This window comes from Olea europaea, unplaced genomic scaffold (genome assembly GCF_002742605.1).
Source record: "Olea europaea var. sylvestris unplaced genomic scaffold, O_europaea_v1 scaffold575, whole genome shotgun sequence".
Classification (NCBI taxonomy): domain Eukaryota; kingdom Viridiplantae; phylum Streptophyta; class Magnoliopsida; order Lamiales; family Oleaceae; genus Olea; species Olea europaea.
Window position 1 is genome coordinate 257,577 of NW_019264091.1, and position 13,886 is coordinate 271,462.

Here is a 13,886-nt window from a genome sequence, read left to right on the forward strand (position 1 = left end):
TTGTTCATTTTCGGCGGATTGCTAGTCTAAATCGATTGGAATCGAGCCAATGAAATATGTTTTTGATTTCATGACAACTTTGGCTTTGTTCGTTTTTGGTGAATTGCTAGTCTGATTCGGTTAGAATCGAGCCAATGAAACGTGGCTTTTGATTTCATGGTAACTTCGGGTTTGTTCGTTTCTGGCGAATTGCTAATCTAAATCGATTGGAATCGAGCTAATGAAATGTTGTTTTTGATTTCAAGACAACTTCGGGTTTGTTCGTTTTTGGCGAATAGCTAGACTAATTTGATTGGAATCGAGCCAATGAAAAGTGGCTTTTGATTTCGTGATAACTTCGGGTTCGTTCTTTTTGGCGAATTGCTAGTCTAATTTGATTGGAATCGAGCCAATGAAATGTGGTTTTTGATTTCATGATAACTTTGGGTTTGTTCACTTTTTGCGAATTGCTAGTCTAATTCGATTGGAGTCGAGGCAATGAAATGTGATTTTTAATTTCTTGATAACTTCAGGTTTGTTCGTTTTTGTCTAATTGCTAGACTAATTCGATTGGAATCGAGCCAATGAAAAGTGGTTTTTGATTTCGTGATAACTTCATAGTTTTTCATTTCTTGGCGAATTGCTAGTCTAATTCGATTGTAATCGAGCCAATGAAATGTGGTTTTTCTATTTCATGATAACTTTGGGTTTTTCACTTTTTGCGAATTACTTGTCGAATTCGATTGGAATCGAGCCAATGAAATGTTGTTTTCAATTTCAAGATAACTTCGGGCTTGTTCATTTTTGGCGAATGGCTAGACTAATTCGATTAGAATCAAGCCAATTAAAAGTGGCTTTTGATTTCATGATAACTTCGGGTTTGTACATTTTTTGCAAATTGCTAGTCTAATTCGATTGGAGTAGAGCCAATGAAGTGTGGTTTTTGATTTTAAGATAACCTTGGGGTTGTTCATTTTTGGCGAATTGCTAGTCTAACTCGACTAGAATCGAGCAAATGAAAAGTGGCTTTTAATTTTATGATAACCTCAGGATTGTTCTTTTTGGCGAATTGCTTGTCTAATTCGATTGGAATCGAGTTAATGAAAAGTGGTTTTTGATTTCATGATAACTTCTGATTTGTTCATTTTTGGCAAATTGCTAGTGTGATTCGGTTAGAATCGAGCCAATGAAATGTGGTTTTTGATTTCATGCTAACTTTGGGCTTGTTCGTTTCTGGCGAATTGCTAGTCTAATTCGATTGGAATCGAGCCAATGAAATGTTGTTTTTGACTTCAAGTCAACTTCGGGTTTGTTCATTTTTGGCGAATAGCTAGACTAATTCGATTGGAATCGAGCCAATGAAAAGTGGCTTTTGATTATATTATAACTTAGAGTTTGTTCTTTTTGGGAATTGCTAGTCTAATTCGATTGGAATCGAGCCAATGAAAAGTGGTTTTTGATTTTAAGATAACTTCGGGTTTGTTCGTTTCTGGTGAATTGCTATTCTAATTTGATTGGAATCGAGCCAATGAAATATTTTTTTTTGATTTCAAGACAACTTCGGGTTTGTTCATTTTGGGCAAATCGCTAGACTAATTCGATTGTAATCGAGCCAATGAAAAGTGGCTTTTAATTTCATGATAACTTCGGGTTTGTTCGTTTTGGAAATTGCTAGTCTAATTCAATTGAAATCAAGCTAATGAAAAGTAGTTTTTGATTTCATGATAACATCCGGTTTGTTCATTTTTGGTGAGTTGCTAGTCTAATTCGATTGGAATCGAGCCAATGAAATGTGGTTTTTCATTTCATAACAACTTCGGGTTTGCTCATTTTTGGCAAATAGCTGGACTAATTTGATTGGAATCGAACGAATGAAAAGTGGATTTTGATATCATGATAACTTCGGGTATCTTCATTTTGGCGAATTGCTAGTCCAATTCGATTTGAATCGAGCCACTGAAAAGGGACTTTTGATTTCATTATAACTTCAAATTTGTTCGTTTTTCATGAATTGCTAGCGTAATTCGATTGGAATTGAGCCAGTGAAAAGTGGTTTTTAATTTTAAGATAACTTTGGGGTTGTTCATTTTTGGCGGATTGCTGGGGTAAATGGACTGGAATCGAGCCAATGAAATATGTTATTGATTTCATGACAACTTTGGCTTTGTTCATTTTTGGCGAATTGCTAGTCTGATTCGGTTAGAATCGAGCTAATGAAATATGGTTTTTGATTTCATGGTAACTTTAGGTTTGTTCGTTTCTGGCGAATTGCTAGTCTAATTCAATCGGAATCGAGCCAATGAAATGTTGTTTTTGACTTCAAGACAACTTCGGGTTTGTTCATTTTTGGCGAATAGCTAGACTAATTCGATTGGAATCGAGCCAATGAAAAGTGCCTTTTGATTACCTGATAACTTCGGGTCTGTTCTTTTTGGGAATTGCTAGTCTAATTCGATTTGAATGGAGCCAATGAAAAGTGGTTTTTGATTTTAAGATAACTTCGGGTTTGTTTGTTTTTGGCGAATTGCTAGTCTAATTCGATTGGAATCGGTCCAATGAAAAGTGGTTTTTGATTTCATGATAACTTCGGGTTTGTTCTTTTTGGTGAATTGCTTGTCTAATTCGATTGGAATCGAGCCAATGAAAAGTGGTTTTTGATTTCTTGACAACTTCATGTTTTTCCATTTCTTGGCGAATTGCTAGTCTAATTCGATTGGAATTGAGCCAATGAAAAGTGATTTTTGATTTCATGACAACTTCGGGTTTGTTCATTTTTCGCGAATAGCTAGACTAATTTGATTAGAATCGCACTAATGAAAGGTGGCTTCTGATTTCATGATAACTTCGGGTTTGTTCTTTTCTGACAAATTGCTAGTCTAATTCGATTGGAATCGGGGCAATAAAATGTTGTTTTTGATTTCAAGTAAACTTCTGGTTTGTTCATTTTTAGCAAATTGCTAGACGAATTCGATTGGAATCGAGCCAATGAAAAGTGGCTTTTGATTTCATGATAACATTGGGTTTGTTCGTTTTCTGGCGAATTGCTAATCTAATTCGATTGGCATTGAGCCAATGAAATGTTGTTTTTGATTTCAAGACAACTTCGGGTTTGTTCGTTTTTGGCGAATAGCTGGACTAATTCGATTAGAATCAAGCCAATGAAAAGTGGCTTTTGATTTCATGATAACTTCGGGTTTGTTCGTTTTTGGCGAATTGCTAGTTTTATTCGATTGGAATCAAGCTAATGAAATGTGGTTTTGAATTTCCTGATAACTTCGGGTTTGTTCGTTTATGGCGAATTGCGAGCCTAATTAGATTGGAATCGAGCCAGTGAAATGTTGTTTTTGATTTCAAGAAAAATTCGGGTTTGTTCGTTTTTGGCGAATAGCTAGACTAGTTCGATTGGAATCAAGCTAATGAAATGTAGTTTTTAATTTTATGATAACTTCGGGTATGTTCATTTCTGGTGAATTGCTAGTCTAATTCGATTGGAATCGAGCCAATAAAATGTTGTTTTTGATTTCAAGATAACTTCGGGTTTGTTCGTTTTTGGCGAATGGCTAGACTAATTTGATTGGAATCGGGCCAATGAAAAGTGGCTTTTGATTTCGTGATAACTTCGGGTTTGATATTTTTCGCGAATTGCTAGTCTAATTCGATTGGAATCGAGGTAATGAAATGTGGTTTTTGATTTCTTGATAACTTCATTTTTTTTCCGTTTCTTGGTGAATTGCTAGTCTAATTCGATTGGAATCGAGCCAATGAAAAGTGGCTTTTGATTTCATGATAACTACGGGTTTGTTCATTTTTGGTGAATTGCTAGTCTAATTCTATTGGGACCGAGCCAATGAAAAGTGGCTTTTGATTTCATGATAACTTCAGGTTTGTTCGTTTTTCGCGAGTTGCTAGTCTGATTCGATTGGAATCGGGCCAACGAAATGTGGTTTTATTACGTGACAACTTCAGGGTTGTTCATTTTTGGTGAATCGCTGGACTAATTCGATAGGAATCGAACGAATGAAAACTAGGTTTTGATATCATGATAACTTCGGGTTTGGTCATTTAGGCTGATTGCTAGTCCAATTCGATTGAAATTGAGCCAATGAAAAGTGGCTTCTGATTTCATGATAACTTTGAATTTGTTCATTTTTGGGGAATTGCTAGTGTAATTCGATTGGAATCGAGCCAGTGAAAAGTGGTTTATGATTTTAAGATAACTTTGGGGTTGTTTTTTTTTGGCAAATTGCTAGGATAATTCGATTGGAATCGAGCCAATGAAATGTGATTTTTGATTTCATGATTACTTGGGCTTTGTTTGTTTTTTGCGAATTCCTAGTGTGATTAGATTGGAATCGAGCCCATGAAATGTGGTTTTTGATTTCATTATAACTTTGGGTTTGTTCGTTTCTGGCGAATTGCTAGTCTAACTCGATTGGAATCGAGCCAATGAAATGCTGTTTTTGACTTCAAGGCAACTTTGAGTTTGTTGATTTTGGGCGAATAGCTAGACTAATTCGATTGGAATCGAGCCAATGAAAAGTGGCTTTTGATTTCATGATAACTTCGGGTTTGTTCTTTCTGGAAATTGGTAGTCTAATTCAATTGGAATCGAGATAATGAAAAGTGGTTTTTGATTTCAGGATAATTTCGGGTTTGTTCTTTTTGGTGAATTGCTTGTCTAATTCGATTGGAATCGAGCCAATGAAAAGTGGTTTTTGATTTCTTGATAACTTCATGTTTTTTCGTTTCTTGGCGAATTGCTAGTCTAATTCGATTGGAATCAGGCCAATGAAAAGTTGTTTTTGATTTCATGACAACTTTGGGTTTGTTCGTTTTTTGGCGAATAGCCAGACTAATTCGATTAGAATCTAACTAATGAAAAGTGGCTTTTGATTTCATGGTAACTACGGGTTTGTTGGTTTCTGGCGAATTGCTAGTCTAATTCGATTGGAATTGAGCCAATGAAATGTTTTTTTTTTTATTTCATGATAACTTTGGGTTTGTTCGTTTTTAACGAATAGCTAGACTAATTCGATTAGAATTGAGCTAGTGAAAAGTGGCTTTTGATTTCATGATAACTTCGGGTTTGTTCGTTTTTGGCGAATTACTAGTCTAATTCGATTGGAATCGGGCCAATGAAATGTTTTTTATTTCAAGACAACTTCGGGTTTGTTCATTTTTAGCGAATTGCTAGACGAATTCAATTGGAATCGTGCCAATGAAAAGTGGCTTTTGATTTCATGATAACTTCAGGTTTGTTCTCTTTGGTGAATTACTTTTCTAATTCGATTGGAATCGAGCCAATGAAATGTGGTTTTTGATTTCTTGATAACTTCATGTTTTTTCGTTTCTTGGCGAATTGCTAGTCTAATTCGATTGGAATCGGGCCAATGTAAAGTGATTTTTGATTTCGTGATAACTTCGGGTTTGTTCGTTTTTGGCGAATTGCTAGTCTAATTCGATTGGAATCGAGCCAATGAAATGCAGTTTTTGATTTCAAGATAACTTCGGGTTTGTTTGATTTTGACGAATAGCTTGACTTATTCGATTGGAATCGAGCTAATGAAAAGTGGCTATTGATTTCATGACAACTTCGGGTTTGTTCGTTTCTGGCGAATTGCTAGTCTAATTCGATTGGAATTGAGCAAATGAAATGTTGTTTTTGATTTCAAGACATCTTCGGGTTTGTTCATTATTGGCGAATATGTAGACTAACTCGTTTAGAATCGAGCCAATGAAAAGTGACTTTTGATTTCATGATAACTTCAGGTTTCTTTGTTTTTGGCGAATGGCTAGTCTAATTCGATTGGAATCGAGCCAATGAATTGTGATTTTTGATTTTAAGATAACCATGGGGTTGTTCATTTTTTGCGAATCGCCAGTCTAATTCGATTGGAATCGAGCCAATAAAATGTGGATATTGATTTCATGAAAACTTCGAGTTTGTTCGTTTTTGGCGAATTGCAAGTCTAATTCGATTGGAATCGTGCCAATGCAATGTGGTTTTTGATTTCATGATAACTTCGGGTTTGTTCGTTTCTGGCGAATTGCTAGTCTAAATCGATTGGAATCGAGCCAATGAGATGTTGTTTTTGATTTCAAGACAACTTCGAGTTTGTTCGTTTTTGGCGAATAGCTAGACTAATTCTATTAGAATCAAGCTAATGAAAAGTTGCTTTTGATTTCATGAGAACTTCAGATTTGTTCGTTTCTGGCGAATTGCTAGTCTAATTCGATTGGAATCGAGCCAATGAAATGTTGCTTTTGATTTCAAGACAACTTCGGGTTTGTTCGCTTTTAGCAAATTGCTAGACGAATTCGATTTGAATCGTGCCAATGAAAAGTGGCTTTTGATTTCATGATAACTTCAGGTTTGTTGTTTTTGGTGAATTGCTTGTCTAATTCGATTGGAATCGAGCCAATGAAAATTGGTTTTTGATTTCTTGATGACTTCATGTTTTTTCGTTTCTTGGCAGATTGCTAGTCTAAATCGATTGGAATCGGGCCAATGAAAAGTGATTTTTGATTTCATGATAACTTTGGGTTTGTTCTTTTTTGGAGAATTGCTAGTCTAATTCGATTGGAATCGAGCCAATGAAATGCAGTTTTTGATTTCAAGATAACTTCGGGTTTGTTCATTCTTGGCGAATAGCTAGACTAACTCGTTTAGAATCGAGCCAATGAAAAGTGGCTTTTGATTTCATGATAACTTCTGGTTTGTTTGTTTTTGGCAAATGGCTAGTCTAATTCGATTGGAATCGAGCAAATGAAATGTGATTTTTGATTTTAAGATAACCTTTCGGTTGTTCAGTTTTGGCGAATTGCCAGTCTAATTCGATTGGAATCGAGCCAATGAAATGTGGATATTGATTTCATGAAAACCTCGAGTTTATTCATTTTTGGCGAATTGCTAGTCCGATTCAATTGGAATCGTGCCAATGCAATGTGGTTTTTGATTTCATGATGACTTCGGGTTTGTTCGTTTCTGGCAAATTGCTAGTCTAATTCGATTGGAATCGAGCCAATGAAATGTTTTTTTTGATTTCAAGACAACTTTGGGTTTGTTTGTTTTTGGCGAATAGCTAGACTAATTCTATTAGAATCGAGCTAATGAAAAGTTGCTTTTGATTTCATGATAACTTTGGGTTTGTTCGTTTCTAGCGAATTACTAGTCTAATTCGATTGGAATCGAGCCAATGAAATGTTGCTTTTGATTTCAAGACAACGTCGGGTTTGTTCGTTTTTAGCGAATTGCTACACGAATTCGATTTGAATCGTGCCAATGAAAAGTGGCTTTTGATTTCATGATAACTTCGGGTTTGTTGTTTTTGGTGAATTGCTTGTCTAATTCGATTGGAATCGAGCCAATGAAAATTGGTTTTTGATTTCTTGATGACTTCATGTTTTTTCGTTTCTTGGCAAATTGCTAGTCTAATTCGATTGGAATCGGGCCAATGAAAAGTGATTTTTGATTTCATGATAACTTCAGGTTTGTTCGTTTTTGGAGAATTGCTAGTCTAATTCGATTGGAATCGAGCCAACGAAATGCAGTTTTTGATTTCAAGAGAACTTCGAGTTTGTTCGTTTTTTACTAATAGCTAGACTAATTAGATTGGAATCGAGCCAATGAAAAGTGGCTTTTGATTTCATGATAACTTCGGGTTTGTTCAATTTTGGCGAATTGCTAGTCTAATTCTGTAATACTCCGAATTTTGTGCTCATTTAATTTTTAGAATAGCAATTTAACTTTTCAAAATTTAGTATGACCAAAAAAATTATTTATGGTTGCCAAATTTTGCATTGATTGATTTATTAAAAGTTTTTCCAAATAATTTATTAATTAGGGGTTTGGGATAAATGTCCATTTTACACCTAATTACTAACGTTAAACATCGTTTCTCCAACTTGGCCGAAAATTGATGAAACATATATGCATGAGGTGTTTTAAATTTAAGCATGAGGTGACTAGCCAATGCATGAATTGTTTAAATTTAAGCATGAAGTGGCTAAGGCATGCACGAGGTGTTTTAACTTAAGCATGTGGTGGCTAAGGCATGCATGAGGTGTTTTAACTTAAGCATGTGGTGGCTAAAGGCATGCATAGATGTTTAATTGAAGTTAAGGTTTTCTTTCATGCTGCCCACGTGTAGAATTGGTTGAAGAGTCACCCAAATTTTATCATTTTTCTCACCTATAAATAGATGTGTTGCTGTCCTTTATTTCCCTTGCATGAAAAACAACTTAACACTTGTTTATAAGAGGGCAGAAAACGTGAGGGAAGAAGAGGACCAGCCTAGCATTTCTCAATTCATTTTCAACCAAGATTTCTTCAAGTTTTATTGTAAGATACTTTCTTTGCTTAAGTGGTACGATTTCATGGTAATATTTATGCCAAAGCTATGCATGAAGAACAATAATATGAATTTGTGGACAAGTCCACAAAGTTAGATATCTATGCCTTAGGACAAGTCCGAAGGGCACCGGCAAGCCGGAATGTGCAAGTATGTGTTTGATTGCATTCGTTTGTGTAGTATTAACATGTTAAAATCTAAGCATGGTATCTTACTGAGTATTCTTTATTTTCATAATGTTCTATACTAAATTCTCAGATTCATAATTGCGGAGTTGGTGGAAGTCAGTCGGCATAATCGATGATGGGTTAAGGACAAGGTTGTTTTGCATCGAAGTTTTGTTTTTGCATGTTTTGTCCGACTACTTTCCATATGTTTTCGTATGGTATTGTATAAAAACATGTATGAGACATGATGTAATATGGTACCGGAAGTAAATTGAGCAATTATATCTTCTATGTTGTGTTAATATACCTTTTTTTTTTAAACTTCTCCTTGCAAGTGACAAAAGGCAGAAACGGGACAATTTTTGGGTCAACTTCAACACGTTATTTTTGACTCCATAAACGTCCATTTGAGACTCTGAAAATATTACTGCGTTCCTAATTGAGTTTTCTTAATATGGGCACAAGAATCACTCAATTTGGATACCTGTACCCTGAGGTATGAATTTTTAAACATTGAAGGGTCAAATCTGAAATTTCTGTGCAATACCTCACTATTTTCAGTAAAACGTCCATATTATATGATCTTGGAAATTTTTTATATTTTAACCTAGAAAACTACTTGAAAATATCTTTCTAATGTCGTGAATTTCATAGAAAACGGAGTTGGGATGATTTTTATAAAAATAGTCGAACTTGCTGCCACAACTAACCGTGGCAGTGCAGAGTCCGTATATGTAAAGTATAATTTCTTGTCGACATGCGCTTCTGCGGGCCATTAAAAATTTATTAGAGACATTTTACCAAGTTGAAAATAAGTTTCTAACATGTAATACTTCTATTTAAGAGTATTTACATGTACCAAAAGCAGAAGTTATTATGTTTTGTACGTGACACTCAAAACTTAAGCTTGGGGCGTCACAAATTCTACTGGGACCAAGCTAATGAAAACTGGCTTTTGATTACATGACAACTTCGGGTTTGTTCATTTTTGGCGAGTGGCTAGTCTAATTCGATTGGAATCGAGCCAATGAAATGTGGTTTTCGATTTCATGACAACTTCATGTTTGTTTATTTTTGGCGAATAGCTGGACTAATTTGATTGGAATCAAACGAATGAAAAGTGGATTTTGATATCATGATAACTTTGGGTTTGTTCGTTTTGGCGAATTGCTAGTCCAATTCAATTGGAATCGAGACAATGAAAAGTGGCTTTTTATTTCATTACAACTTCGGATTTGTTCATTTTTCGTGAATTTCTAGTCTAATTCGATTGGAATCGAGCCAATGAAAAGATGTTTTTGATTTCACGATAATTTCAGGTTTGTTCGTTTTTGGTGAATTGCTAGTCTAATTCGATGGAAATTGAGCCAATGAAATGTGATTTTTGATTTCATGATAACTTCGGGTTTGTTCGTTTTTGGCGAATTGCTTGTCTAATTTGATTGGATTCGAGCCAATGAAATGTGGTTTTTGATTTCATGATAACTTCGGGTTTGTTCATTTCTGGCGAATTGCTAGTCTAATTCGATTGGAATCGAGCCAATGAAATGTTGTTTTTGATTTCAAGACAACTTCGGGTTTGTTCGTTTTTGGCGAATAGCTAGACTAATTTAATTGGAATCGAGCCAATGAAAAGTGGCTTTTGATTTCGTGATAACTTTGAGTTTGTTCTTTTTCACGAATTGCTAGTCTAATTCGATTGGATTCAAGCCAATGAAATGTGGTTTTTGATTTCATGATAACTTCAAGTCTGTTCACTTTTTGCTAATTGGTTGTCTAATTCGATTGGAGTCGAGCCAATGAAATGTGGTTTTTGATTTCATGATAACTTCGGGTTTGTTCGTTTTTGTCTAATTGCTAGACTAATTCGATTGGAATCGAGCCAATGAAAAGTGGTTTTTGATATCTTGATAACTTCATATTTTTTCGTTTCTTGGCGAATTGCTAGTCTAATTCTTTTGGAATCGAGCCAATGAAAAGTGACTTTTGATTTCATGATAACTACGAGTTTGTTCATTTTTGGCGAATTGCTAGTCTAATTCTATTGGGACCGAGCCAATGAAAAGTGGCTTTTGATTTCATGATAACTTCGGGTTTGTTCGTTTTTCGCGAGTTACTAGTCTGATTCGATTGGAATCGAGCCAATGAAATGTAGTTTTTATTTCATGACAACTTTGGGTTTCTTCATTTTTGGTGAATAGCTGGACAAATTCGATAGGTATCGAACGAATGAAAATTGGGTTTTGATATCATGATAACTTCGGGTTTGTTTGTTTAGGTTGATTGCTAGTCCAATTCGATTGAAATCAACCCAATGAAAAGTGGCATTTTATTTCATGATAACTTCGGATTTGTTCATTTTTGGGGAATTGCTAGTGTAATTCGATTGGAATCGAGCCAATGAAAAGTGGTTTTTGATTTTAAGATAACTTTGGGGTTGTTTATTTTTGGCGAATTGCTAGGCTAATTCGATTGGAATCGAGCCAATGAAATGTGGTTTTTGATTTCATGATAACTTGGGTTTTGTTTGTTCTTTGCGAATTCCTAGTCTGATTCGATTGGAATCGAGCCCATGAAATGTGGTTTTTGATTTCATTACAACTTTAGGTTTTTTTCGTTTCTGGCGAATTGCTAGTCTAAGTCGATTGGAATCGAGCCAATGAAATGTTGTTTTCGACTTCAAGCCAACTTCAAGTTTGTTCATTTTGGGCGAATAGCTAGACTAATTCGATTGGAATCGAGCCAATGAAAAGTGGCTTTTGATTTCATGATAACTTCGAGTTTATTGTTTTTGGAAATTGCTAGTCTAATTCGATTGGAATTGAGACAATGAAAAGTGGTTTTTGATTTCATGATAACTTCGAGTTTGTTCTTCTTGGTGAATTGCTTGTCTAATTCGATTGGAATCGAGTCAATGAAAAGTGGTTTTTGATTTCTTGATAACTTCATGTTTTTCCGTTTCTTGGCGAATTGCTAGTCTAATTCGATTGGAATCGGGGCAATGAAAAGTGATTTTTGATTTCACGATAATTTCGGGTTTGTTCATTTTTGGTGAATTGTTAGACTGATTCGATTGGAATCGAGCCAATGAAATGGGGTTTTTGATTTCCTGATAACTTCGGGTTTGTTCATTTCTGGCGAATTGCTAGTCTAATTCGATTGGAATCGAGCCAATGAAATGCTATTTTTCATTTCATGATAACTTCGGGTTTGTTCGTTTTTGGCAAATTGCTAGTCTAATTCGATTGGAATCGGGCCAATGAAATGTTGTTTTTGATTTCAAGACAACTTCGGGTTTGTTCATTTTTAGCGAATTGCTAGATGAATTCGATTGGAACTGAGCCAATGAAAAGTGGCTTTTGATTTCATGATAACTTCAGGTTTGTTCTCTTTGGTGAATTGCTTTTCTAATTCGATTGGTATCGAGCCAATGAAATGTGGTTTTCGATTTCTTGATAACTTCATGTTTTTTCGTTTCTTGGCGAATTGCTATTCTAATTCAATTGGAATCGGGCCAATGTAAAGTGATATTTGATTTCGTGATAACTTCGGGTTGTTCATTTTTGGCGAATTGCTAGTCTAATTCGATTGGAATCGAGCCAATGAAATGCAGTTTTTGATATCGAGATAACTTCGGGTTTGTTCGATTTTGACGAATAGCTTGACTTATTCGATTGGAATCGAGCTAATGAAAAATGGCTTTTGATTGCATGATAACTTCGGGTTTGTTCGTTTCTGGCGAATTGCTAGTCTAATTCGATTGGAATTGAGCCAACGAAATGTTGTTTTTGATTTCAAGACAACTTTGGGTTTGTACATTCTTGGCGAATAGCAAGACTAACTCGTTTAGAATCGAGCCAATGAAAAGTGGCTTTTGATTTTATGATAACTTCAGGTTTGTTTGTTTTTGGTGAATGGCTAGTCTAATTCAATTGGAATCGAGCCAATGAAATGTGGTTTTTGATTTTAAGATAACCTTGTGGTTGTTCATTTTTGGCAAATTGCTAGTCTAATTCGATTGGAATCGAGCCAACGAAATGTGGATGGTGATTTCATGAAAACTTCGAGTTTGTTCTTTTTTGGCGAATTGCTAGTCTGATTCGATTGGAATCGTGCCAATGCAATGCTGTTTTTTGATTTTATGATAACTTCGGGTTTGTCCGTTTCTGGCGAATTGCTAGTCTAATTCGATTGGAATTGAGCCACTGAAATGTTGTTTTTGATTTCAAGACAACTTTGGGTTTGTTTGTTTTTGGCAAATAGCTAGACTAATTCTATTAGAATCGAGCTAATGAGAAGTTGCTTTTGATTTCATGAGAACTTCGGATTTGTTCGTTTCTGGCGAATTGCTAGTCTAATTCGATTGGAATCGAGCCAATGAAATGTTGCTTTTGATTTCAAGACAACTTCGGGTCTGTTCGCTTTTAGCGAATTGCTAGATGAATTCGATTTAAATCGTGCCAATGAAAAGTGGCTTTTGATTTCATGATAACTTCGGGTTTGTTGTTTTTGGTGAATTGCTTGTCTAATTCGATTGGAATCGAGCCAATGAAAATTGGTTTTTGATTTCTTGATGACTTCATGTTTTTTCGTTTCTTGGCAAATTGCTAGTCTAATTCGATTGGAATCGGGCCAATGAAAAGTGATTTTTGATTTCATGATAACTTCGGGTTTGCTCATTTTTGGAGAATTGCTAGTGTAATTCGATTGGAATCGAGCCAACGAAATGCTGTTTTTGATTTCAAGATAACTTTGGGTTTGTTCATTCTTGGTGAATAGCTAGACTAACTCGTTTAGAATCAAGCCAATGAAAAGTGGCTTTTGATTTCATGATAACTTCTGGTTTGTTTGTTTTTAGCGAATGGCTAATCTAATTCTATTGGGACTGAGCCAATGAAAAGTGTCTTTTGATTACATGAGAACTTTGAGTTTGTTCATTTTTGGCAAGTTGCTAGTCTAATTCGAATGGAATCGAGCCAATGAAATGTGGTTTTCGATTTCATAACAACTTCATGTTTGTTTATTTTTGGCGAATAGCTGGAATAATTTGATTGGAATCGAACAAATGAAAAGTGGGTTTTGATATCATGATAACTTCGGGTTTGTTCGTTTTGGCGAATTGCCAGTCCAATTCAATTGGAATCGAGACAATAAAAAGTGTCTTTTTATTTCATTACAACTTCGGATTTGTTCATTTTTCGTGAATTGCTAGTCTAATTCGATTGGAATCGAGCCAATGAAAAGAGGTTTTTGATTTCATGATAATTTCAGGTTTGTTCGTTTTTGGCGAATTGCTACTCAATTCCATTGGAATTGAGCTAATGAAAAGTGACTTTTGATTTCATGATAACTTCGGGTTTGTTCATTTTTGGCGAATTGCTTATCTAAT